Below are 27,331 nucleotides of genomic sequence, written 5' to 3'. Positions count from 1 at the left end.
AACAGTCATTTCAGTCCAGTGGTTCCAAACCTTATGGCCAGGACACCTTTAAAGAGTTACAAGATACCACCTGGATGAATCAAATAGGAAGCCATTTGTAACTTATCTCTTATCAATGAATAGTTGATAATGTGCCTCTTTGGGCCTAAAATACATTCTGGGTAATGGATTTGCTATTTGCAATTTGCTATCTCACACACGGGGGAGTAAGCTGACATAATCACTACCATGATGTCTGTTCATAAAATATATTACTCGACTCCATTTCCTCTGCAGGTCCTCTGCGGATGCCTGTGTGAATACATCTGTCGTTGGTGCAAAGGTGAGCGCTAACAGAAGGTGTGAGGCCCACACACACCCTCTTACAACCAAAGCATGAACACACTGCTTTCCACTGTATGCGACACCTGTTGAAAGTGGGATGTGTTTTTAGAAGACGACATAAAAGAGTGTGATTGCCCTACAAAAGAATGAGCACCGAGACATCCTTGTTTTCTTAAGGGGCATCACACATACCACACACATGCTAACAATAACAGCGTCTTGATTTGGCATGTAAGCTTCACATAAACACTCTTTTAGCATCTCTGCCACACATTCCCAGATGCGCTTGCTGCAGACTGGAGAGACGCGGCTGTACGTTCTGCATGCTCGCCTCGGTGCTGGTGCTTTGACAGAGCAGAAAACAGCTGAGAATGACCTCGTGAAGGGAAGCACATCCGCAAACCAGACGTTTATGAAGCTGTGAATCGCCTCGGTCAGTCAGCGCTGAGACGTGTTTGTTATCAGCCAGCAAACCTCTGCAGAGGAGGAGAGGAGACACTTTGAGTAAACACTGACTTTGTTGTTCAAGGATCTACAGGAGAACCACGCAGGACTTCAAGAGACCCACACCCACTCATACCCTGCACCCCTTTACTCGTGGTAATGCAAATACCTTAATGTGGGCCACTGTAGCCGACTCCTACAAAAACTTTTAAACACAATTACTCGGTTTATGAATTTAAAACAAGTTAATTTAGAAGAGAGTTTACAGACATGCTAGCCGCTCTGTGAAGCTGTAATAAGGCACTTCTGTACGTGGAGCTGTATGCTAACCTCATTATGCTGACAACATGTAATGTGAGCAGGTATAATGTAACAATCTTAGTTCGGATGTTACAGTACCATGCTAACATTCGACAAACAGTACAGCTTTGAAGTAGTGAGAATGCTTTTTGTTTTGGAGCTAATTAATTATAAACCAAAGTACTGATGATGGCCTTCAGAGAGAAGGCAGGGGATCATTACAGTTATTTTAATAGCTTAATACATTGTATACTGTGGATGTCTGTACTAAATTGTATGTCCATCAAAGACATCTTTCCTAAAAAGCAAAACTGTCAAACTCATACCTCGTACCAGATGAAAAGTCGGAGGATCATCAAAATTATTCTGATCCATCATCGACCGAATCTCAAGTCAATACTTGTTAAAAGAATCAGTCAGGTCCAAATGTGCGAGTTACTCTCCCTAAAGCCTGCTACTGTGGCTTTAAATAGTTGTTGTGTTTATTTATTGATAGGAATGAGGAACATACCTTTAAAATTAGATCAAAATTCACTAGTTGACTGTTTCGAATTTGTGAGAAATCTATGCTCATGATAGAAACATACAATTACAATAATTCCGACCACCCACACACAACGAATAAAACAGCTTGATAAAGGTGCCAGAGAAGAAATAGTGCCTAATAAATGCAAACAATGACTGCACCTATATGTAAATAACAAAGTTGTGAGTTTAGTGAGTTGAGTGCTGAACCTCGAGTTTAATAGCTAATGTAAAAACCATCAGCTCTGTATCCTAATAGTAGATAGATAGATAGAACTTTATTTGTCATTGTACAAGTACAACGACATTACAACAGACTCAAGGTGCCAACACGCAACAACAAGACAATATAAAAACAACAAGACAATATAAAAACAACAAGACAATATAAAAACAACAAGACACTATAAAAACAATAAATGGGACTAAAAAAAAAGAGAATATGTACATAAATAAATAATAGATAAATTAAAATTGCACGATTCCCCTCGTATTGCACGGAAGGTTTATATAATTTAAATATTAGCAGCGTTTAGTGCACATATGGCCCTGGGAAAGAAACTGAATTTGAGTCCGTTTGTCCGGGAAGACAAGATCTTCTTTAACAGGGGAAAATGTGAGAAATATGAATTATGCAGTTAATTGAGCTGACGTCACCTTCATGGAGGCAATGACTCTGACAGCATTTGGGTGCAGAGAAGAAGAAAAAGATAGTTTCAGAGGTGAAGAATGAAGAGAGAGGAGAGGTGGAGTGGGAGGTTAAGGAAGACAGATGAGTGAGGAGAAAGGACTGAGGGAGGCAGAGTTAATGGAGGAAGAAAACACAGAGTGTGGATGTTAGAGGGAGGGGGGGGGGTGATGGTTTTAACAGAGTAAAGACAGCAGTATAAGGGAGGAAGGAAAAACTGCTCTCTGCTACACAGCTCAAGATACAGACCATATGGGGTTTGGCTGTGAGACTTTAGCGAAGCTGACAGAGGAAGTGCTCAAAAGGGAAGATGAAGAGTTAAAGAGACAGATGCAACGGGAGAAGGGTCGGGAGCACAGCTTTGACTGTTTCAGTGACATGCTGTCCTCTGCTGGACAGTGAAGGAGCTGCACATTACGGCCAGTCTTTTTTCATTTTACCACACGAGACCGCCAGATCTGCATCCTCTCCATCACGAAAGACTCAAAGCTTCTGAATAAACCCAAGTAACAGAAGAAAATCAACGGGTTAAAGGTTAAAGAATCGATTGAGTCCAACATTTGTAATGTTCATTTGAGGTGAAAAGCAGATAGGAATCAGAATGTGGTTTGTTGCCAAGAATATTTTCACATACAAGGAATTTCCTTTGGTGGTACATAACAGTAAACATGAAAATGACAGCAAGAAATAGAAACGTAGGAAAAAAGCAGATAAAATACATAAAATAACAAGAATAAAAAATGTTAACATGATTTAGTAAATATGTATTGTATACTTGTATTAAATATAAGCACTATTCGGTTTTACAAGTAGACATTTTGTGCAGAAATGTGCATAATATTAACCAAGTGCTTTTGGCAATGTGAAGTGAAGAAAGTCCAAGGAGGCATATACTTAAAGCTGAATATCGAGGTACTTTTTCCATTTCCTGCTCTCTCTAGTTACTTTAAGGCTTCAAGATGAGATAATAAGTTAGGTGGCAAATAGCTTATATTTTAATTTAGCTGTCCTTGAAAACATACATGTCTCTCATATTTATAACCAGTGATTATCCAGATAAGTACTATGACTGGAAAACTGATTTTGATGTATAAAATCTGCGCACTTAAGAATAAGCACACTTCCAGAGGCTTTTTGTAGGTGTTGCCTTTAGATTATGAATGGTGCCTACAGTACTAACAAGCTAATAGGATAGATGCCGACGTGCACTTAGTCATTCATTTGATTGTCAAAAGGCTTCAAAGTAAAACTCCATAGAAGTGTCAGGAATCTGTGAGAAATGTGAACAATCAGAGGCAGACTTACTTCATAGCTATGTGCTTTGCCCTAAACTACAGAACTTTTGGGTCGCAATATTCTCATTCTTTTCAAAGGCATTTAAAGTCCAACTACAACCAGATCCAGTGTTGGTGATACTGGGCACATCTGAACAATGTAACACACTCCTGTCCTATGGTCTCCTGTGTGCAAAGAAACGTATTCTCCTGATATGGAAATCAAAGGATGTGCCCAGTTTTAAAACTTGGATTACGGCTCTGACTGATACTCTGCACTCTCGATATATCCTAAAAGATAGACTGGGGGAATTCGAAAGGATGTGGGGTCCAATGGTTTCATTTATAAGGGGGACGGTCGGCTGAAATGCATTGCACAAACAATCGTTTTTTTAATGGCTGGGTGGAGGTAATCTGGGCTCATCTGCACCACTTAAGTTTATTTATTTATTTTTTATTATATACTATTTTGTATGTTCTTTCCCACTATGATTAGGTATGTCATTAAGCATGCTATTCCTGTCATGCTATGTTTTTTTTTTCCTTATTATTTCTTGTTGGCTGTTATGTTTGTCTTCTATGTTGAAAAAGGGAAGCATGATTTCCACCCCAAATAAGTCTGCACGATTGCTTACACTTGTATGCTTCTTCTCAATAATTTTTTTTTTTTTTGAATAACAAAAGGCTTCAAAGTTTTTGAATTCTTTATCAGAATAATGTGAGATGTATTAGATGTCTCCATTACTGTCTCCCATCTTCAATTATGGAAACAAAAGCGGCGCTGTTTCTGTCCCGGACTTTAACGCACTTAGATGTGTCGTCATGTTTCTGAGTTTGATGTTATTTTTGTTCTCCTTCCAGCAGACCACAGACCGGCTTAATCTGTGTGACTGATCAATGTCACTATTGTCAGCGAAGACTGGAACTACCTCACATGTTTGAACACTTTCTATAATTGTATGTTCTTTTTCCTTCCTTGTTTTGGAAATATGTCAATTGGTAACCCGCGGCATCATGTTTTCCACATAAGATCTTATGTTGAAATATATCTTGAGTTATTTCGTCATTTTAAATTAGAAACGATTCAAGGATAAGGCCTTAAGTGCATTTTATACCGACTGCAGATGCTTCTTCATGGTGCAGACATATTGCTCAATGAAGCACTGGAAAAATATGTTGTACAGCTGACAAACACAACAGTTCTGTTGATGGCCAAATGTTCTGCTCTTTGATGTCTTTGGTACACACACACACACACACACACACACACACACACACACACACACACACACACACACACACACACACACACACACACACACACACACACACACACACACACACACACACACACACACACACACACACACACACACACACACACACACACACACACACACACACACACACACACACACACACCATGTATACATCACTTCAGGGGACATTACATTGACTTATATGCATTTCCTGGAGACTTATCCTAACCTTAACCAGAACCAACACATGCCTAACCCTAAACCTAACCAAGTCTTCACCCTAAAATTAATGATCCCCCTCATAGGGACCTCCAATTTGTCCCCATAAGGGAAGCCAGTCCCCACACGTGACTATGTAAACAGATTTAGGTCCCCACAAGTATAGTAATGCTAGGCCACCCACACACACACACACACACACACACACACACACACACACACACACACACACACACCACACACACACACACACACACACACACACACACACACACACCACACACACACACACACACACACACACACACACACACACACACACACACACACACACACACACACACACACACACACACACACACACACACACACACACACACACACACACGAACATAACAATAGAGTAAATAACACCAGACTCTTGAAACAAACCCCTTCTGCTGCACCCCTCCTCCATTTCCCAGAAAACGTGCTTTTAAAAAAAGACTCACAACACTTGCAGCAACAGATGCTGCCTGAAACACACTGACACAGTCAATTTGTCTCATGTCAGTTTTTTGTCTTTAATCTACTCCCCCCCCCCAAAAAAAACAGTCCAACGCCTCAACCTTCACCTCATGAAAGAAGCAGGGTGGCAAGTAGATGTGTAAGACAGTTAGAGTTTCTGAAAAGGGGGTTGTTGAGCAGTTACACGGGACAGAAAGCGTCCTTCAAGTGTGAGCAAAAGGGGTTGCCAAAAGGTCCCGACCCCGATATCGGCTTCTTGCTGGGGGTTTGCATCCCGAAAAAGAAAGGGACAAGACAATCGAGCACTCTCTCTCCCTGCGCTCAGCCTCCTCACCCGCAGCAACGCCACATCACATTGAATAACGGACACTCTGATCAAAGGCGAGATCCAGCTCTCCGTCTCTATCGCCGTCGTACTCAGTCAACTGGAGCGAAGGATGGAGGCCATACTGGTTATTCAGTTCCTAGTATACTGATTAGGACACAATGGGGCCTCATGCTGTGTCAGTCATGTGTGTTAAAGCATCCTTTACTCCACTATATGCAGACACAGTTCACATCGCTCTATGAGCATGACCCTATAGCAGGTGGTGCGAGGGCCACTATTTGGGGCTCGGGCTGGAATCTGTTCTGGGCCAGCTGTGGAGACGCTGACCAACGGCAAGGACTGCCTGGAGAAATGCTACTGACTGAGGGGAAGACAAGTTTAAAGGGTTAGTAGTTCAGATAGTTTGAAGTGGGGCTGCATGAGGACATACTCCCATCGTCAGTCAATTATCTACGGGCGATTGTGGTGGGCATCTCAGTGTGGAGAAGCTACGCACTGTGGACGGTGCAATTAACAGTAGTTCAAACATCTAAATAAATCAAAATTGGTTTAAGCATATTTCAATGCATGACCTTGATGTCAGACTTGGTTACTCTAAACTGGTCAACCACCATCTACTGTAGAAATGAACAATGATGTATAAGAGCCTCTTTCAAAGAATCCAAAATATCTCTTGAACTGCGAGAGGGACTAAAAGCCCTTATCTTACATGGATCTTATGGGTAAGGTAAAGGCATTTTAATTTAGAACAATTCATACAGTATGCATTGGACTCTTAAAGTAGCCTTCCATTTGTAGAAATGTGTAGGCAGAAATATTTTTTAAAATACCCAAATTGTAACGAACCGGAAACATACTTTGAAAGGGAGGCTGTGGCTCATGTCGTCGTGTCCTTGGGAAAGACACGTCTCCCCAAATGGCTCTTGTGGGGATTGTCCACAGTATGGAGTGAGTGTAAAGGCCGCGACACACCAACCTGAGACCAAAGAACGCGTACCGAAGGCGTCCAGACTTTTACGTCCGCAACGTCGCCCACCTACCGCAAAGACTTCAGTTGACGAGTGGCAATAAATGTCCTTACCAGCAGGCAGCGGTAGTGTGTATTTGTCATTCGGAGCCAACAACCGGAAGACAGACTATACACCGAGAGAAGAAGAACAGGCGTCTGGGTTCCATTTTCACTCTCTCTCGTCGATCGAAAACATGTAAACATAAAAAAGAAACTCTTGCGTCCGGGTGAGATGAAAATGAAAAAGATTAATCGTTGTTTGTTTTGGGCCCTCACTTCCGCTTCGCTTCTCGCTAAGCTGAACAGCCATTCACAGTGATTTCTTTGTCCCGACTTTCTCTGACCTGTGAAAACAAGGTGTGAAAATGTGCCGTAAAGAGACGACGGTGCGGGACCTATGTGCGGGGCACACCGACCTGAGTAGGGCGCCGCGAATGCCCGACTGCCTCTGCCTCCCAAAATCGGGCTGGGTGTAGCGGCCTTAAGTAACTTTGGATAAAAGCGTCTAACACAGGGGTGTCCAAACTGCGGCCCATTTTGAATCGACCCTCAGCAAATTAAAAAAGTATAATGACTTAAGTATAATAAACTTGTGCTTGTCTTATATTGTACTTCTTAAATATATATGACATGTTCAAATATATTACACAGTATTCATGTGTTAATAAGCCCAATTCTCAAATAAATTCAGTCAATTAAAGTTGAAAACATGTTCCAACAAATCTAAGTTGATAATAAAAAAGCCCAATAACAAATGTACATAACAACCTTGAAATATACACTTCCTATTTCCTCTTATTATAAGCAATCTGAAGCTTCTGTTTTAAGGAATGAGCTGCTAACATGGAGAGCTGTGATAGAGGCTTTTTGTTTTCTTAAAGCATATTCAAGTATCAAGCATCATTGACCTACATTGGATTGATTTGTCCAACTTATAACTGAACTTAAGAGGCAATATACCTCTCCAGGGAGTGGCCCAGCCCTTCGTATATTTTTCTGTATGTGGCCCTCGGGAAAAAAGTTTGGACACCCCTGGTCTAACAAGTGACATGTAATGTAATGCAATGAAATAAAGCTGAATTAACTTGTATTTTACATACAAATCCTAAAAAACAAATGTGTAATTTGGTAGCAGCTTCAATACTGTATGGGCAGATACAGTACATCGTAGAATATCCACATCCGTTAGGTCAAAATCGGAAGAGGAGGCGGTTCAGCTGGAAATATTTTTGTTTATACAGGTCTGGACGCCACACAGGGCAGCCAGTGTCTCCCTCCTGCTGGGAGTTTCCTCTTAGCACCTGAGCCAGCACCCAACATCTGTCCTGAGTTAGCATGCTAACAGTCGTACCCAAACCCCTGGAGCCGGCCAACAAGGGGCCGAGGCAAACAGATCCCTGTGACACACAGACTAATGCGGCCAGACGGCCCACAGGAACGCCTCACATGTTCCTCAGAGGGAATGCAAAACATCCTGCAGCACCTCGGAGCGCCGCAAACATCTGGGCTGCAGATGTGGCGTCAGCAGGAGAGACGCGGCTGTACGTTCTGCATGCTCGCCTCGGTGCTGGTGTGAATGACTGACTGTATTTAAACAGAACACAGTTTTTATACAGAGGCCGTGCACACGTGTACGGTGCTCGAAAGTAACTAAGTACATTTGACTGAGTAGTTCTATTTTTTGTATATACTTTATCCTTCTACTTCACTTCTTTTAAGAGGGAAATATTATACTTTTTACTCCAGAGTTTAGCTTCTTACACAAATATTATCATCAAATGAAATATTTTATATCGTCGTAGGTTGCGGTACACAGCACTATATTAAGTTATCCAATCCAAATCAATCCAAAAATATGTATTACATATTATTCTGTAATGGGCCATTCTGCATAATGATTACTTTTACCTCCAAGTATATTTGTATGCCAGTACATTTGTTCTCTTACAGTACTTGCATGAGAGTATTTCTAACCTGTGGCATTGCTACTGTAAAGTGCATGATGGGAAGACTTCTTCTACCACTGCACGTGTGTCTATGTTTGTAAGGAAATGAGCCGTAGCAGAAGTAGCAGTCCAGTGGAAGAAGAGGTCAGAGGCGTAACATCACAGCAGAACAAAATACAATCAGCCATTGAGAGCTGGATGTTTTTAGAAAGGCGTGGAGGCTCGACACATACGAAGGAAGAGGAGTCGATTCAGGTCGGTGAAAGAAAAACACAGGCATGGACGCAGATGTTCTGACCACTATACACTCTCTGTGAAAACACAAAAAGGGAAGAAAACATGAAGGAGAAATGACCAGGAAAACCTACATGTATATTGAAGAAACACACTCCAAATTAAATAAAAAGAAGCCCCGCCCTGTGGCTTTACATCATAACAGCGAGTCTTTGCATGATGTAATATCTGGTTGATCCTCAAGAAGGAAAGCGTTCAATTTAGGGCTGCAACAACTAATCGATTAATCGATTAAAATCGATGACAAAATTAGTTGCCAACTAATTTAGTCGTCGATTCGTCGGTGACGTCATCACATGTGTTTAATGCGCCGTTAAGCTCCAACGTTATCGGTCTTTTTATCGGTACTGGAGACATTTAAAAATATATGTCATATGTATTATTGCAGTCTTAGCGTCGCCAACTCGTTTCTAATATGCAAAAAGACAAACAAATGCGTCTATGGTGTATTTTCGATCTTTCCAATCCAGACGAGATCTTTCTCTCCCGTCTGTGTGCGAGGGGGCGCGGCAGTTTACACGCACGCGGCTGCTACATGGAGCAACACACACACACACACACACACACACACACACACACACACACACACACACACACACACACACACACACACACACACACACACACACACACACACACACACACACACACACACACACACACACACACACACACACACACACACACACACACACACACACACACACACACACACACAGCGGAGAGAACGCGCTCCGAGGTGTGGTTAAATGTTACCCGTCTTGAGGTGGACAATGCTCGTTGCCAAAAGTGCAATAAGAGTTTAGCATGTCAGGGCGGTAACACGAGCAATTTGTCTAAACATTTAGCAAAAGTGCTCCACATTCAGACGGAGGAATGCACCGGGTTCGACTGTCTTTCTAGCAGCTCTGTAGCCCCCCCATCCACGTGTAACTTTTCCACGTCAGGTGTTATGTATGCTAGCAGCAACACACGGAGTTAACTACATGATACAAACATGGGTTAATGCAGTGGTTCTCAAACTGTTTCTGGCATTCTCCACTTTGAACAGGTGGGCCTTTTCAAGCCCCACCTGTTCCTCGCCGCTCCAATAAAATGGTAGGCCAAGCTTAAAATGGTCAAATGTATCGTTCTATAACAGGGGTCTCCAACCTTTTTCAGGATGAGAGCTACTTTCAAAAAAATAAAACAAGTCGTGAGATTTTACTCCTCTTTTTCAGTTTTTTTGCAGTGTATATATTTAGCACATTTTAACATTATTATATGCTTACCTTTAACCTTTGTGTGCTGTTCGGGTCTGTGGGACCTGTTTTCAGTGAAAAGAAAATGTATGATTTTTTTAAATGTTGAAGTGAAATGCATCAATCTGGTGCACTTTGAGCACAAAATGAATTTATGGATACAGCTCTCAACACTCTATGAAAGGGAGATGTATACTTTTCAATAATCCAAACATCTTGAGAATATGATCACAGCCAATAACAAATCATTTGAAGTTGTGTATTCTTATCTTATGTTAGCATTCTTTCTTTTTATTTATGCATTACTAATCACTCCCCTTTTAAACTGTTGACTGTCCTATAGTACACATTGGAATGATTTCTTACTTTATTTTGTACAACTAGGCTATATTAAATAGATAAAGGTGTGTTTTTTCTCTCTGTCTCTCTCTCTCTGTCTCTCGCTCGCTCACAGAGGCTGTGTGCTCCTCCGTGGCGATGATGGCTTGTGTTAAAAGATAATAATAAACATAGGCCTATTTGTAAAGTGGGGGGACACAAACGGGATTTCGAAAAGTGTCACTGTTAAACTCCTTATGAAGTGGTGAGGTGCCGCTCCACATTGCTTTTCTTCCCGACTGCAACGCTGTTGTGTGTGTGTGTGAGAACGTTTCACATGTGTGTATGAGAGATGTTTACATATGTCTGCAAATGACTTTGGTTTCAGTTGTGTGTGTGTGAGCAGGCTCAGATTGGCCATCAGGAGATTCGGGACTTTTCCCGTTGGGCCGCTGCCGGCTGGCTCTGGCATAGGTGGGCGGTGGACTTTCACAGCGCCGCTGCGCCGGTACCGCATCCGCCACCGCAAACACCCGCCGTTGCGAGGCTCTGGCGGCTCCGGCAGGTCCGGTGCAGCGGTGCTATGAAAGTCCACCGCCGTTGCGAGTCTCCGGCTGTAATAATCCACTACCGCCTGCGAGGACCCAGGTTTCGATTCCGGCCTGAGGTCCAAAACATTTTTTTTTTTAAATAAAAAAAAAAAATCTCCCGTTCATCGCGTCCCACCTATCACATCTCTGCGCCCCACCAGTGGGACGCGCCCCACACTTTGAGAAACGCTGGGTTAATGAGAGGTAACTGAGTTATTTATTTTGTTAAAGTTTTAGCTATTCTGTTTACAGTTCTGTCATCACATTATTTAATATGATTTGTTAAAACACTGTTGTTTCTTTTGATGTGAAATATTATTTATTTAATTTAAATAAAAAGCAACGTTAATTGTGTTCACAATTTGTTAAGTTAATTTAATAATATATGTATTTTCGAATCAAGTATTCATCTTTATTGTCTCCATTGTTAGTTTCCACATGCCTAAAACAACCTCAAGCTAAATCTAAAAGCTGATGGATAAATAAGAGCGTTTGAGAAATTGTGTAAGGCATAATAGTCCGAGTAGTCGATTAATCGTTTCATTAATCGATTATCAAATTAGTCGTTTGTTGCAGCCCTAACTTCAATGTGAGGAAAGTGTGTGCGCATGGAGGCAACCGAGGGCGTCATGGAGTTCATGGAACAAGCTCAGATTGGTTTTGCAATGTTTCACGAGTCAGGGCAATAGTTAGCAGCATTAGCTTCATCTGGAGTGACTGTTATACGAGCGTGGAGAGCAACGGGATCTAATAACTCATGACTCATCTCATGACTGCAGGTGGCTTCAATAGCATCAACATCGTGGTTGAGAGGAGACAAGAGTTGATTAAGGGATTACTTTAGCCTTTACAAATCAAATGTCATTTTGATCTCTGTCTGTAAACACAAACTGATTGACATTAAAGACTTTTTGAGAAAAGGTCGGTGAGCGACAGTTAGACAACATAATGTCTTCTTGTTTGTCAGGTTACAAACGTAAACTCATCTTTACATAAGAGAACAGTCAATCTGAGACCACATTGCTTTCCTGCTGTGCTCCGTAGCCTCCATTAGTTTAAGTACCGTACTTTTCGGACTATAAAGCGCACCTGCATATAAGCCGCAGCAGCTAAATTGTCCGTCTGTCTTGCTCTCGTTCTGTCTCTCGGTTCCACTTTTACTTTGGCGCGCGAGCTGTCTCTTTTCCGGCCTCCAGCTTTTCCCGCTAGAGCCCGCCACCTTTAAGCGGACCGGTCATAGAGCCCATAGAGTTAAAGGTGGTTAATTTTACCTGTAAAATCCATAGATTTAGGAGGTTCCCTAGTGGCCGTTAGCTGTACAAAAAAATGGGGAAAAAAGTCGCGGTTTATAGTCCGAAAAGTACGGTATCATTATTCCCCAAAGGCAGCTTTATCACATATGCTTTTTTTAAACACACAGGATACAGTTTTAATGGGGTCTGCGTCACAGGGGTTTTCCTGTGGTTATTTGTTGTTTTGAATTTGATTAGTTACATTCTGTTGCAGCTGGTTTGACATTTTCACAACTACAGTTATTCACTTTCTTGGATAGATTAAGAAATATGAATAATAGGATTCTTTATCTTTGTCCTTTTAATATTAAGTTACAACCAGCAGCGGGTTATTTTAGTCGAGCATACACACTGAAAACAAGGGGCTAATCTAGGTCATTCAAAAGGTTAGTCATACAGAAAGTCAGATTGTATCTTTAGGAGAGCCAGGCTAGCTGTTTCTAGTCTTGGTACTAAACTAAGCTAACAATATTTAGCGCTAATTACAGGATCGTTTTCTCGGCGTAAAACATAGTGTGTATCCTATAATGGTAGAGTATTACTTAACCTGTTCAATAGTACAGTTTGCCTGTGATTTACGATTTGTTTTAAACATTTCTCTTTTATTAAGTGGATCATTTTACAGTATATGCAACGACTGCTGCTGCATGTCAGACAAGGATTCATATAGTTTTGATGTGTTACACTTATTAGTATTAAAATAAATATTCCATTTGTAGAACTTTTTAAACATTATTTCAAAGGGTTGGGTACAACGGTCAATAGCTCACGTATATGTTACGCAGGCCAACCTAAACATGTTACCTAATAAAACAAAGGAACGTTTGTGTTAAGAGGTAGGATCTTTAGCTCAGGTCATGTCCTACAAAGTGAGGGAGTGAGAAAGCAAGCGGGGCCTTAACCAGCCTTCATCCCAGACAGAGTGCAGTGCTGCTTCTGTCCACTAGGTGCCACTTGTGCTCTGTCTCTGCTCCGGTTCACAGCAGAGATTTCCTAACGAGGAGTTTAAAACCCTACGCTCTGTGAACTAATCAGTTTTCTGCCTCAGACTCATGACCTCCACTAACACAGATATGATGAAAGCAAAGACCAAAACAAAAACAAGCACAGTCTTTTTTTCCTGAAGTAGCATAAATGCAGAGACATCTCAATCTTTTCCACCCATTGACTTACAGTAAGCACAAACCCCACACACTGTATTTCCATGCATGCATATACATGTATACACTCAGCATCACGTCTTATGTACTTTCCTATGCATTTACAGTATTGTGTTTCTGAATACATGCCACAGCTTGCCCGAGGCGTACTTCCTGGCCCGGATGAAACACCTGTAGGTCTTATGAATGACTGGAAATCTACTGGTGAACCTTCCAGGCATTGTTGTTGTTGTTGTCCTGACATCACATTAGGCTACTGTTTCCCTCCCTCTCTGCAGGACGTTTATTCCCCAGAGAGACACCAGGGCGGTGCTTAAGAAGTCCTGAGGGACACGGAGATGAGAGCAAGGTAAACACATTTAAAGGAGGCTGTAAAAAGACAAGAGCCTGGAAGCTGCGGTCGCAAAGTGAGTCAACTTGCTGCAGAAAAAGTTCCACGAGCATCGTGCCCAAAATCAGTCACGTAACAGTGATAAAGGGAGTTTGTTTGAGCGCCAAACTCCTTCCTAGTTAGATATGTTTCTCTTATGAGAATTTAAAAGGTCGAGTGGGCTTTGTAATATTTGAAATTCAAGGGTACACCAAAGGCAAGGATTACAAATAAACAATCTGAGTAATTACTTTAGTACAGAAGTAACTAATTGTAAGGTAGCTGTATCAACTAAAAAGATGATGTCAGTGTGGCGGTAGAAGCTACAGTTGCAAATGCTTAGCTTAGCTTAATTTAACTGAAAGACTGCAACACTGGGATACAGCTAGCCTGGCTTTGAACAAAATCTGCATTTAAAAACTCAATTAACTGTGAAATTATTTGTTTAATCTATACTGTAGATCCAGTTGAACCCCTAATTTTAAAGCTACGCCAAGTTAGCCGGCTGCTCGCTGTAGCTTCATTTGAACCGAGATAAGAGAGTTGTATCAATCTTTCTAACTGTAGGCAAAATCATACGAGTAGCCTTTATTTTTAACAAAGGCTACTCGTATGATTTTGCCGTATGATGTTTTTAAATGCAGATTTTGTTCAAAGCCAGGCTAGCTGTATCCCAGTGTTGCAGTCTTTCAGCTAAATGAAGCTAAGCTAAGCATTTGCAACTGTAGCTTCGACCGCCACACTGACATCATCTTTTTAGTTGATACAGCTACCTTCTCAGCTAACAAATGCTTATTGAAACCTAAAGGAGAGTCACAACATTAGCATAGGGGTGAATGTCTCTCTCTTTGTAGCTCTGTTTTTGGTCTCCACCATCTCCTGAAAGAAATGTTGGCCTCTTTAGCCGTTAACCGATCCACTATGTTCAACAGCAAGGAGCTAACTTTTTTTTTTTTTTACATTTTTGATTGATGGTGTCGCTACGATGAATGACAGTGAACACACATCCTTAATGGAGCCATACACGCTAATAAATGATCCATTTTGTTCTGAAAGATTTTGATTACGGCCTTAACAATCATACGTGAATCCATCTTCTCAGCACATCACAGAAAGAAAGCCAAAAACACTCCTATTCAAATATGTGGCACAATTCCTTGAAGACGTCCTGATTAAAACGTAAAGAGAAAAAAAACAAAGTATGAAATGTTTATCTGCCAGTCAAACACGGTTCTGCTTCGGAGGTATAATAAGTAGAGTGCGGTGGGGAGGGACAGCTTGACTCAGAGCGGGGAGGTTAGATAAATACAGTGAAGAAGACACAGGCTTTTCATAGCTCAATTCATTTACTGACATGAACCACATCACTCTGACTGATTAGGGAACCCCTGCAGTGTGTGTTATGTGTGTGTCTCTGCATTAAAGTGTTCGTGTGTGTTCATGTGAAGAAAGAAATAGGACCAGTTTGAGGTAAACACCTCTGTGGGGAAGTTGAATCTCTCCTCCCTCTGAATGAAAGAGTAAGTGGGCTCAGGTTGTAATTACAGTAATGAATGATTTCGCTCTACCTTTCCGCCCATGTAACATGTTTTCTGATCCCCCCCCCCCCCCGCTCTTTTTCTGAAGCCCCTTTCACCCCTCCCTGTTCCGCTGGATGTGGGTTGGCTGCTCAGGCCTCTTTGTTTTTGGTAAGGAGATCCCCTGTTTATGTGGAGGTGGGTGTCCCTGGGTGTTTTTTTTAACCACAGTCTCTTTGATCTGCTCCTCCTACTCTTGCCCCGAGTGTGCAGGAGTGTGAGTGTGTAGCACGTAGTTCTGATAACCCTTAAAAATGAAATACTACACCGTCTTCATGTGTGCATAAACATGTGGTTTTACTGTGTGTGTGCTCACGTTTGGTGTCCTCTAATGTAAGTGCAGCATGTGAGCGGTTTCGGTGGCTTTTGGAGTCGGCAGGACTGTAATAATGTGGTGCTGGATGACTTTATAATTGAAATATCACTTGGATGGGCTTCCATCTGCTCCTACTCGCTTTACACACACCAGCCTGTACCTCCAAAACCTGGGAAAGCACTGCATCTTATACATATTGGGCAAAAAGCCATGTTTGCATATGGTTATTATTACATGTCGACTTTATGTTTGAACCCCTCAGCATCCTTTGTCCCCTTTTAGTGTTTAGCTTTAAACAAATATTTGTGGTTTTTCCCTGCTGTTTTATATGCTTTAAAAGACTCAAATGTAAAGCTGCATGACTAAATATGTTTATATTAACCACAGTATAAATGACAACTTTTTGGAACTATAGAAATGTATCCCCTAAAGAAGTATTTAAACATCTTTCAGCTCATAGTTTTGGTTTCCAAGCCTGCAACTTTTTGGGTTGAGTCCCGGGGCTCTCATCAGCAGCGCTCTCTGCTCCAGATGGCACTGTTTAACTTTCTGCTTCCTGCTTACTGAGCACCAAACAGTAGACAGAGTAAGATAGGAACGAGCTGGATTTCTAACATATTTGCCAAATTAAGTATTAGGATTGTATTGCAGTTTTAAAGTTATAGCTTGTGATGCTGCCCTCAAGTGGCCACACAAATACATGTTTGCAGGTTCAGGGTTGTACAACATCCTAAACCCAATGGCTTTACGGTTTCAGTCAAATAACAATATTATACATGTATCATTTAATACACCTTTCTCCAAACCATAGACACTATCTTTGGAAACGTGTGCATCTTCACAAGAATCAAATACTGTTTGACTTGACAACATGTTTTTCTTCAACTTCTCCGTTTTAGATTTCGCACCACAAACTGACAATGTAAAAAAATCATCATCACTAAATCATCTGATTCATCAAATGACAATGTTGCTATAAGAAAAGTACTTTGTGGGGAACTAAAACTACACAATAAGCAAATCTGTACCAAAATGCAACAAAAAAAAACTTCCCCTTTAAGTCAAATACTCAATTCTTTGGATAGAGGAAGGAACACAAAGAGAGAGAAAAAAGGAAATTGTCTGCAAAAACAAATAATGTAATAACTGCTAGCATGATCAGGGAACATCTGCTGCACCGAAAGGAGATCATTTATACTTTTATTTTCCAACTTCCCCTTCACTTAATTGTGAAATCTAAAACATGTGCAAAATGAGTACAAATCAAGTGAGCAGGGCTGAGGTCGAATGCTTTACACCTATCTCTTGTCTGCCCTCTGCCCTCACACCTCCTCCCTCACCGGGTCACAGCTGGGCCGCCCCGACAGGCGTGTTGAGCGTTACCTGTCAGACGCAGCCAGAAATTCTCCTGAGCTGTGCTGGGATCAGGAGCGGAGAGCCTTCCTGCCTCCCCAGCCCTCCTTAACTCACCCCCAGCAAAAACAGCAGAGGAGTGGGAGGGGGAAAACGATACCAAACCCAGAGTCGCTGACCCCTGGTTCCACACGCAGTTCACAGAGAGTTGAGTCAGAGGTGCAGGACAGCGAGTTAATTCCCCTCTTCCTCAGTGGGCTCCAGTGTGAGCTTGCATGCAGTTTTATCATTACAGTGCATGAGGTAGGACTGCAGGAAAAGAGGAAATCCTGTTTAAATGAGAGCAAAGTCGACCTTTGGAAACAAAACGGATAGCTGTTCCAAACCGTTATATGTTGGCTCTTTAGTATGCCTCCTAGCGAGAAAATACATAGAGCAGTCTTTGATGCAGCATGTAGTGCATTACACAACTTGTACTGTAATGAGGTGTTTCATTATTTTCATTATTAACTGGAATGGCGCTTTCAAGAGATCAGACCTCTGCCAAAGCCAATGGTGCATGCACATGCTCCTTGGATTGGTCCCTTTTCAAGTTGGGAGTCGTTTGGACTGAAATGGTTCATCAGCTGTCAGTTGTTTATGTAAACAACATGGAAGCTATAAAGAAGATGTATGGCATTATATTCCTCAGGGCGTTGGAACAACAAGTTGATAACTGTCTCTGAGTTTGATACTGACTGGAAGCATGATTTTCTTCGAGTCAGGAACACATTTTCCCGATATCCCGAAAATCACACAAATGCGGGACAGATTCCCATTTTCACCAGGTTAACAAAGGTCAAAGTAAAGCTGTGTTTGTGCCCTTTGTTTCAGAGCAGCTCAAAATGGTATTTTTCCTCCCGATACACCCTTCCACCAAGTTTCATGAACATTGGACCAGATGTTACTCCACACTCCTGTTTACAGACAGACAAGCCGATCTGAAAACATACATCTTTTGCGGAGGTAATGAAAAAGTGATCTGATATTAAAACGTCATTCTGAAGCATGCTCATACTTCAGAACGCAACCATCGCGTTAAATGCTGCGGCCAATGTGGAAGTAATAGAAGCAATTCCTCTAATGGCCACTAAACACTGCCTTCAAAAAGACAGGCTGTATTGATGTATCTAAGAAAACGTTCCACAATTGTCGTTAAAAAACAACGTGATTCTCTTTCACAAGAAATTAAAATATTTCAATGGTTGATTTCATTTCCTTGTCTTTGTGGCTATTTTGAAATTGTTCAAAATTATTTATTGGTTGCCACATCACACCTTGGGTTGTTGCTTCCTCATCCCACTTCAGCTTTACCCAGAATCAAGTCCATTGCTTGAAATTAGATTATTTGGCTCTAAGCAACGAACAAAATGCTGTGGCTTGTAAACCCCCCGCATTTATCATAAGAACGAGATACCAGACTCAAAGAAGAAATCCGGTTTTCCAATCCGTACTTCCATTTTCAGTTGGAAAAATTAGTACTATTTTTTTTATAGCAAAGTGAATCAGGACTTCCAAAACATCTTAAATATATCATACCTTGTGACTGTACTGCCCTAAGGCCTACGAGCCCACTGTAAGCAGAGGAACTGATATTACTTTACACTGCGATGTGATTAATAATCAGGGTCTGGACTTTGACTTACACTCAAAAAACTGGACAATCTTGGTTCACATTGTATCGGAGGATTCACTGAGAATTTTAGCAGAAGCAACTACTTCTGCCGTTACTGCTTGATAGACAGGGACATGTTTAAAAAACAACCTGAAAAAGAGTGTTGAGCAAGTCAGTGATAAGCAACCTCTAGCTATAACTGTTGTTATTGTTGTTGTTGTTGTTGTTGTTGTTGTTGTTGTATTAGTTGTTGAATACAAGTTTTGAGAAATAATTTTAATGTAAAAAAAAATGCTGCTGCAGTGTTTTGAAGATGTTTACTGAAATATATTTTATATAAAAAGTTGCACTGAAGATCCTCCTGTTCTAAATGCTAAATGCTCAAGAACATATATTAACTGTGACTGTGTTGAAAACAGTGTTAACTATTTTAATGTGAGTTTGGAATAAAATAAATTCTTTATAAATAACCTTTTGATTTGAATTCAATGTTATTCTGAAGTGCAGTAGTTAAACATAATCAATACAGTAGTATAGTAATATTGCAGTACAATATAATAAAATATAGTAATGGGCAACATTACAACAAAAATTAAAATTACAGTAAAATACTGTTTTGTAGTACTACAGTAGTGTCCTATATGCTGTAAAATGGATTACAGTAGTTTATTGTAATTAGGAAATACAGTACATTACTGGCCACTGAGCTGCCAGTCATGTACTGTAAATATACAACGCAAAGGCTTAGAGTGTACACTCAAAAAACTGTGATACATACTGCAGATGTTTGAAATACTTCAATACTTCAATACTTTCGTATTACTTGTATTTTAAGTAGACTATCTCTTCTGATATCGCATTGCTGCTGCTTGGCCAAACAACCAAGAGAATAAATAGAAACCAGAAGTAAAATGCTAAAGTTTATCACAGATATCTCCAAACTTGACTGTAATCTCAAGCCTAAGAACGAGAAGCACCTGTTTTATTTCTATTCATGGCAATGTTGTTGCATTCCTACATGTGTGGTTACAGCACATTATCCATCCATTCATCCATCTTCTCCCGCTTATCCGTGGTCGGGTCGCGGGGGTAGCAGTTCCAGCAGAGAGCCCCAAACTTTCTTTTCCCTGGCGACATCAACCAGCTCTGACTGGGGGATCCCAAGGCGGTCCCAGGCCAGCGAAGAGATATAATCCCTCCACCTGGTCCTAGGTCTACCCCTTGGTCTCTTCCCAGCTGGACGTGCCTGGAACACCTCCCTAGGGAGGCGCCCAGGTGGCATCCTAACTAGGTGCCCGAACCACCTCAACTGGCTTCTTTCGACGCGAAGGAGGAGCGGCTCAACTCCGAGTCCCTCCCTGATGACCGAACTTCTCACCTTATCCCTAAGGGAGACACCAGCCACCCGGCGGAGGAAACCCATCTCGGCCGCTTGTATCCGCGATCTCGTTCTTTCGGTCATGACCCATCCTTCATGACCATAGGTGAGGGTAGGAACGAAAATGGCCCGGTAGATAGAGAGCTTTGCCTTCTGGCTCAGCTCCCTTTTCGTCACAACGGTGCGGTAAAGCGACTGCAGTACCGCTCCCGCTGCTCCGATTCTCCGGCCCATCTCACGCTCCATTGTTCCCTCACTCGAGAACAAGACCCCGAGATACTTGAACTCCTTCACTTGGGGTAAGGACTCATTGCCTTGGAGTGGACAGTCCATCGGTTTCCTGCTGAGAACCATGGCCTCAGATTTGGAGGTACTGATCCTCATCCCAGCCGCTTCACACTCGGTTGCGAACCGATCCAGTGAGTGCTGAAGGTCGCAGACCGATGAAGCCATCAGAACCACATCATCTGCAAAAAGCAGTGGTGCAATCCTTAGTCCACCGAACTGCAGACCCCCTCCCCCACGACTACGCCTCAAAATCCGATCCATACAGCACATTATGCTACGGCTTAAATAAACGAAATAGTGTAAAAAAAGGGAAACAGGGAGCGAGCTGTGAAGGCAGGGATCCGTCGACTCACACCAAGCCTGTCAATAAGAGCGGCCGGGTTTAAAATGAAACACCCCGGTTATTGGAGCGGGTGTTTCTCATTAGGACGCAAGCTGGCAGGCGAGGAACGCTCCACCAGGGCGCAGGAAGCTGAAGGCCGCATTATTAAACAGCCACATGATGGAGTTGAAACTGCACTCCATGTGAATCCCCGTCCCTTCAGCCAGAGATGGCAAAAGCACACACATCCTTTACTCAAGTAGAAGTACAGATACTCGTGTTTAAAGATACTCTGGTAAAAGTAGAAGTACTGAATACATTTCTTTACTCAAGTAAAAGTAAGGAAGTATGGGCTTTGAAATGTACCTAAGTAAAAAGTACCCATAGCTAGAAGCTGCTTTAAAGAGTACCTGACCTCCCTTTATATTAATAGAACAATAATGTCGTTGTTAGCTAATGAATGTTTCCATGCTGAACAACGTCAACGTTTCCATTGGTCCCTCTTCTTTAGAGAAGACCAGGAAGTGATGGATACACGGATCGTGTTCAAATCAATAGGCACGCAATGACTCTAAAGAATAATGATCACGCCACCAAACACACATTCAAACTAAAGGAACAAACCTGTTTGGAAAATGTAAGAAGTAGAAAATACAGGTATTGTGTTAAAAATGTAAGAAGTAAAAAAATGTCAAAGTTGTCAGAAAAATAAGTAGTGGAGTAAAGTGCTGATACCAGAAAAATGTACAGTAACGAAATATTTGTACTGCACTACTTCCCACCTCTGCCTTCAGCCCACTTATCCCATCCTCCGCTCCCCTAGCCCAGCTCCACAGCAGCCCAGGGGAGAGGCATGTAAATATGCCCCCTTTGAGCGAGCAACAGGCTCCGGAGAAAATAAATGTGCCGCGGTTCACGGTGAGTTCAGCCAAAACACAGCTTGAGGCTTTCACTCTCTTATTCCCTGTGTTTCTCTGAAGCCGCTGCTGTCTCTGTCTATGCATCCTTCTTTCCATCTCTGTCCAGCTCCTTTGCTCTTTTCTCTCACCACAGATTTGGTAATGTCCCACACAGACAACACTACAGTGATGTCATTGTTCTGATAACATCCTCAGGGGGGAAGAGGGACAGTCCCCTCGCATGTAGTGCGCCTGGTCTGGTTTTGGTTCGACAGTCAATCTAGCTTTGTGTAGTCGGGATCTAGTTTGATGCACCACCATAGGCCTCGGTTTCCCGAAACTTTGGGAATGAAAGCCAGGAGGTTCTCTGTAGTCGAAGCCACATGACAAGAGTAATCATGTTTCAGTGAGTTTCCCACAGGAGAATAACGTTTGCATTTAGTGGGTTTGGAGGACCGCTTTGACATTTTATAAAATAACACGTGTATGTGATCTATTTTTCCACAGCAGCTGTTTTGAACTAATGCACGTAACAGTCAAGATCGAAAATCTAAAGTAGCAACAGCCTAAATCTCTTGGTGACGGCTTTGCATATTATTATAACCAGTGAATGGAATACTTTGATGAAATGTTTTTCCAATTTTGGAAATACTTATTCTGTGTTTGCTTTCTTGCAGAGAGTCAGACGTAAGGATTGACTCCCATGTCTGCAATGTAAATATGAAGTTACAGTCAGAGGTCAGTTAGCTTAGCTTAGCATAAAGACTGGAAACAAAGGGAAACGGCTAGCCTGGCTCTGTCTGAATGAAACAACATTCCCGTACAGTACATGCACTCACTAAAATCATGTTACATCTTGTATCTAAAACTGTTATAAAAAGGGTTTTGAGTCATGTTTGAGAGCTCCGAAGCGGTCAAACGATGCAGCATTTCTCACCAAAGCTTCTATAAGAGAAAGCTGAAGAGTTATCGGTTTTGTGAAGCACAATTCAGAAATATTTTCTAATTTGGAAACATCCACTTGTGGGGATGCACTTGAGAAACCGGCTCGAGATCGATAGAATTTGAAAATACACAACCGGAGAAAATCTGCCACTTCCTTACAGAGCCCCTCCTCCAACACACACGAACGCGCACATGACCAATGAGGGCACGAGATAAGTTTGTGCCCCGATGGAAGGCTGACAGGCAGGTAGGCCATCCAATCCGTTTAGCCGGGCCGTACTTTTTACAGTATTACGGCTTCTACAGATGACATTTTTTTATGGATCTTTTGTAAAAGCACTTAAGATATTGATTGCTATTGGGATGTTAAGAGCATTCCATGGAATATAACAAAAAGTGTATCTCGAGCCGGTTTCTGAAACTTACCTACCCCACCTTTAATGCTGTACAGAAAATATGTTTTTTTCTATTAATCCTTACCTGTCTGACCCCATTTCTGAGATAACCTTTTTTCAAAAATATTTGGGATTTGGGAAAAGCTCTTACTCTTATCATTAGCATGATATTTACCTTGTTACAAACAGAAATGCACCTGTCCTTGCCAAGCTTTGCGGTAATATAGCAGCTGTTAGAAGTTCAGATAGCAGATCTTGACCCATAGTTGCAGTTGGAAATGAGTAACTGTCTAATCATTTTTTAGTTTGCAATGTGGTTCCTTCTGCAAATTGTGCATTTGATAGGCTTGCATTTATGTGAACACTGCAAGCATCGGGAACAATATTTTTGCCCATCTGCCAAAATGTTTACCATTTACACATGTGGGTTAGTTCGTGTAGGCCAGCTTTTAAAAGTTGTTGTTTTAATAAAATATGTTGAGTTGCAACACAGAAAGAGACCAAAGCAGTTGCAAAAGTTTGTTATTTTTGTGGGCTACGACTCATTTTCCATCCCCAGTTGGTGTGTGAAACATGATTTGCCATGTGTGTCTCTTAAGGAAATACGTTTACCTTTAAAAGTCACACTGCTGGTTTTTAACAGCCTATTTAAATGAATACTCGGTATAGTGAGTGACCCTGCAGTTTACATTCATGGCTTAAACAATGCTGAATATGCTCTCAATCCATCGGTAATGAAAAGCAATCTGAATGTGTTTCATGGCAAGAATAAACTAATTACAAATGCAAATCTGAATGTAATCTTTCAATCACCACGGCGACAAGATCTTGGAGTAAGTGTTGTCTACTGCCGAGCATCTCACTGGTGGATCCTGTCAGGCAGCTGTGTGCTGACACTGCTCAGCCCCGTCTTCTGATGTAGCATTTTATCAGAAATGGACAGATAGTTTTGAAAAGAAAGAGGCGGAGAAGGAGGTCTGGTCACTGAGTATTTCCAGACCTCTAATGAAGACGAATGTGAGGACACAGTGTCCACCCTAACCCTGTAAACTTTGACCTATGACACAACATAGCCCAGAGGTCTATAGCTAACAAAGCAAATAGGGATTTGGCAGAAGGAGCAGCTTCATTTGCACTGGATAATTACAGGACATCCATCCAACACATATGCAGTTTCCCTACCCCGCTGGAAGAAACGCTTTCACACCAGAAACCAGCTCACACTGTGGAAAAGATCAGCTTGCAACTAAACAAGTAAAGAAAACAAAGGCCTCAGTGTAGCTCCCAGGCCTGATATATGAAGACAGGCTATAACCATGCATGTGCTCAGTGTGTCCACATTACGCTGATATACAATACTGCTCATTATTTAAAATCACTGCTTCTCTGTTTATGCTTCCACGACAAATTGTGTGAGTAATTGCAGGTAAACCCTCTCTGTCTGCCATTAACCGCCCGTCACCTTATCATAGTTTTAGACTAACTCCAATCCTCTGCAATATTATTGATGTCTCCCTGACAGCAGTTAAGGGTGTCTCAGAGTAATGTGCAGCTCATTCAGCGCGGACTCCATCTTAATCCCTGACCCAGAGGAGGGAGGACTGAGCTTCAACAAGACTGTAATAATAAGGCCTCAAAACTAATAAATAGGACTAATACGTATTAATGCATGAAGATACATGACCATGCACACAGATGCATGCCTCGAGGATAACAGGCAGCGCTGGAGGCATCAAGGTCCCATCTTCTCAAAACTCATCCAATATCCCACTTATAAAACAGGGTGAGGGTTTTCAGATCGTCCCCCGTATTTTATTCTTTCTTTAAATAACAGCAGCGTTTTTGCCAGAAACACAAGGATCTGGGAACTCTGCATCGAGGATTATTAAACGATTATTTTATTATTTACTTTGAAAACATCAATTTATTGGAGAATTTGAACAGTATGTTTTTAATAGTTGATTACCCTGAACTTTAAGTATCATTCAACTGAAAAACCAATAAAAAAAAGTAATAATATGCTAAAAAAATTATCGTTTTATTTCGATTACGTTGTTTTCGTAATCGTTGCAAGCCATAATCGTAATTGCGATTAAAATACGATTCATTGAGCAGCCCTACCTTATGCTAACACTACGAGGGGTTAAAATAACCAGATCTTCTGACATCAGTTATAATATTGATAGGTAGGTACATGTTGCTAAATCTAATATATCTATGGTAGGTATTTACGAAAAGCGCTCTACAAATCCCATGTATTATTATTATTATTATTATTATTATTATTATTATATGAATATCTATAAACAGATACTGCATTCATTTGCAGAATCTTAATGCGACAGGCGAACATATGGTATTGGGAGTGTTCTGGTTTTCATTTGTAGTCTGAGTAGTAGTAGTATTTGTAACGATAAACCGTCATCATGGAGAGCAAAAGAGGCACAACGCATCTCTGAAGTAATTCGCTACTGACTGATAATCATTTTGCTTTTATTAGCTTCTAAACTGGCTATACTCTAACTCCATTCCTGCTTAATAAGTTGTTAATCGGGCTGTGAACAACGGCCGAAAACAGAAGAGGAAGTATTGTTCTAGAAGTATTGGCAGTTGTCCCAGAGGCTAAATTGTTGTCAAACCGATGTCACGACCCTAAGCTTTATGTCTGCAAACGGAAAAAAAGACTTACTTAAGAAGAAGCTTAGCAAAGCAAAAAGATAAAGTGAAAGGGTTGTTGGAAGTTCATTAGTGGAAACCAAAGCGAGCGCTGTCGGAGTCGACGCTGATCTGAGAGCTGCAGCATCATGAAGCCACAGGAGCTGGACTGACACAACAAACACAACCAAACCGGCTCCATCGGATCCTCTTCAAACAACCACTAATTTCATGTTGCATCTCTGAGAGAGAATGCCCAACTGTGTTAGCTCTGCGTGCTCTCTGACCCCCTGCCCCTCATCCTGTAACCCCTTCCTCATCCAGCCGAGCTCAGCCCGGCTTAGTCCGGCCCACTCCACAGGACAAACTGCAGGCCCCCTAATCAGCTCATTTGGAGCAGATCAATGGCACTGATGACAAGAGCCGAAGCGGGGACTGCAGACCCGAACAAAACACTCTTCTTAAACGATGGCCTCGGAGCAAATAACCCTGGGGTGAGGGGGGTCGGGGGGTTGGCGACCTGGGCGGGTGCGGCGGCGGAGGTGTCCGACTGGGCCTGAGAGGGGGTTTTGAGTCCCTGGTGTCCCCGCTGGTGGGCCAGCTGAACAAACAGCTGGGAACAAGGCCAGGCTTCAGCGTGCCGAGACAGAGAGATCCAGCCACGCAGACCGGCTCTCAGGCCCGGCCGCCATAGACCCAGGACAGCACGAGGACAGTGAGCTGCTTTCTTCTCCAGGAAAAAGGCCCGTCTGATCAACACACACCAATGTCGACACATACACATGCATTTGAACCCACGCACATGCACCAAAATTCCTCATTCACACATGCAGTGTTTGCCGCCTGAATTCTTGCACACACAGACACACTATCTCATACTGACTCCATGAATTCACACACATCCTCCAGTGGCTCTCATGTTGAACACAAAAGGCCTGTGTCTGTCTGGCTTCTGCTCAAAATAACACTCCTCTATCTCCAAGCTATTGATCTTAACTCGTCTGTTCCTCGACAGGACATCCACTGTTTCTGCTCACATTACTGCACTCCCAAAAATCTGACCCTGTTGACATCTCCCCAATGGGAGTCACGTTCCACGAACTATTCCATGTCTGCACAGCTTTCTTTTCAACATGTACGGCCATTTGCAACACTGATTATGTAAAAGCTTGGAGCGCAGACAGCTGGAAACGATGCTGTGGTTATTATAGGCTCGGGAAGGCCAGAGTAACATTTCATCAAGTGGAAGAGGTTTTCCAGATTAAACATTCATGTGCGCTTTATTTTTCTTTCTTTGATGCCAAACAAACATATCGGAGCCGCGATCAGCTCAGGTCAACCTGAGTCGGATTCCCAACTGCATGCATTCCAGTTCTGGCAAAACAGGGTCACTGGAAGCTGTAGAATAACACACACACAAATCGTACACACACAGACAGCCTTGTTTGGGGCAGCGGGGGG

General features: G+C 42.0%; 1 protein-coding gene across 1 annotated transcript in view; it reads right to left on the bottom strand.

Moving 5' to 3' along the window:
* The window catches only part of plekhh1 (pleckstrin homology domain containing, family H (with MyTH4 domain) member 1), a 222,185-nt gene that overhangs the window by 54,778 nt on the left and 140,076 nt on the right, over nucleotides 1-27,331 (bottom strand). Inside the window, exon 6 of the mRNA XM_071207236.1 lies at nucleotides 10,389-10,423. The gene's annotated coding sequence lies outside the window, so the exon portion shown is untranslated. The remainder of the gene's footprint in view (nucleotides 1-10,388; nucleotides 10,424-27,331) is intronic.

This window comes from Pseudochaenichthys georgianus, chromosome 22 (assembly GCF_902827115.2).
Source record: "Pseudochaenichthys georgianus chromosome 22, fPseGeo1.2, whole genome shotgun sequence".
Taxonomy (NCBI): Eukaryota; Metazoa; Chordata; class Actinopteri; order Perciformes; family Channichthyidae; genus Pseudochaenichthys; species Pseudochaenichthys georgianus.
Note: the sequence above shows the minus strand (reverse complement) of the source record. Positions and strands in the feature narration are given on the sequence as shown.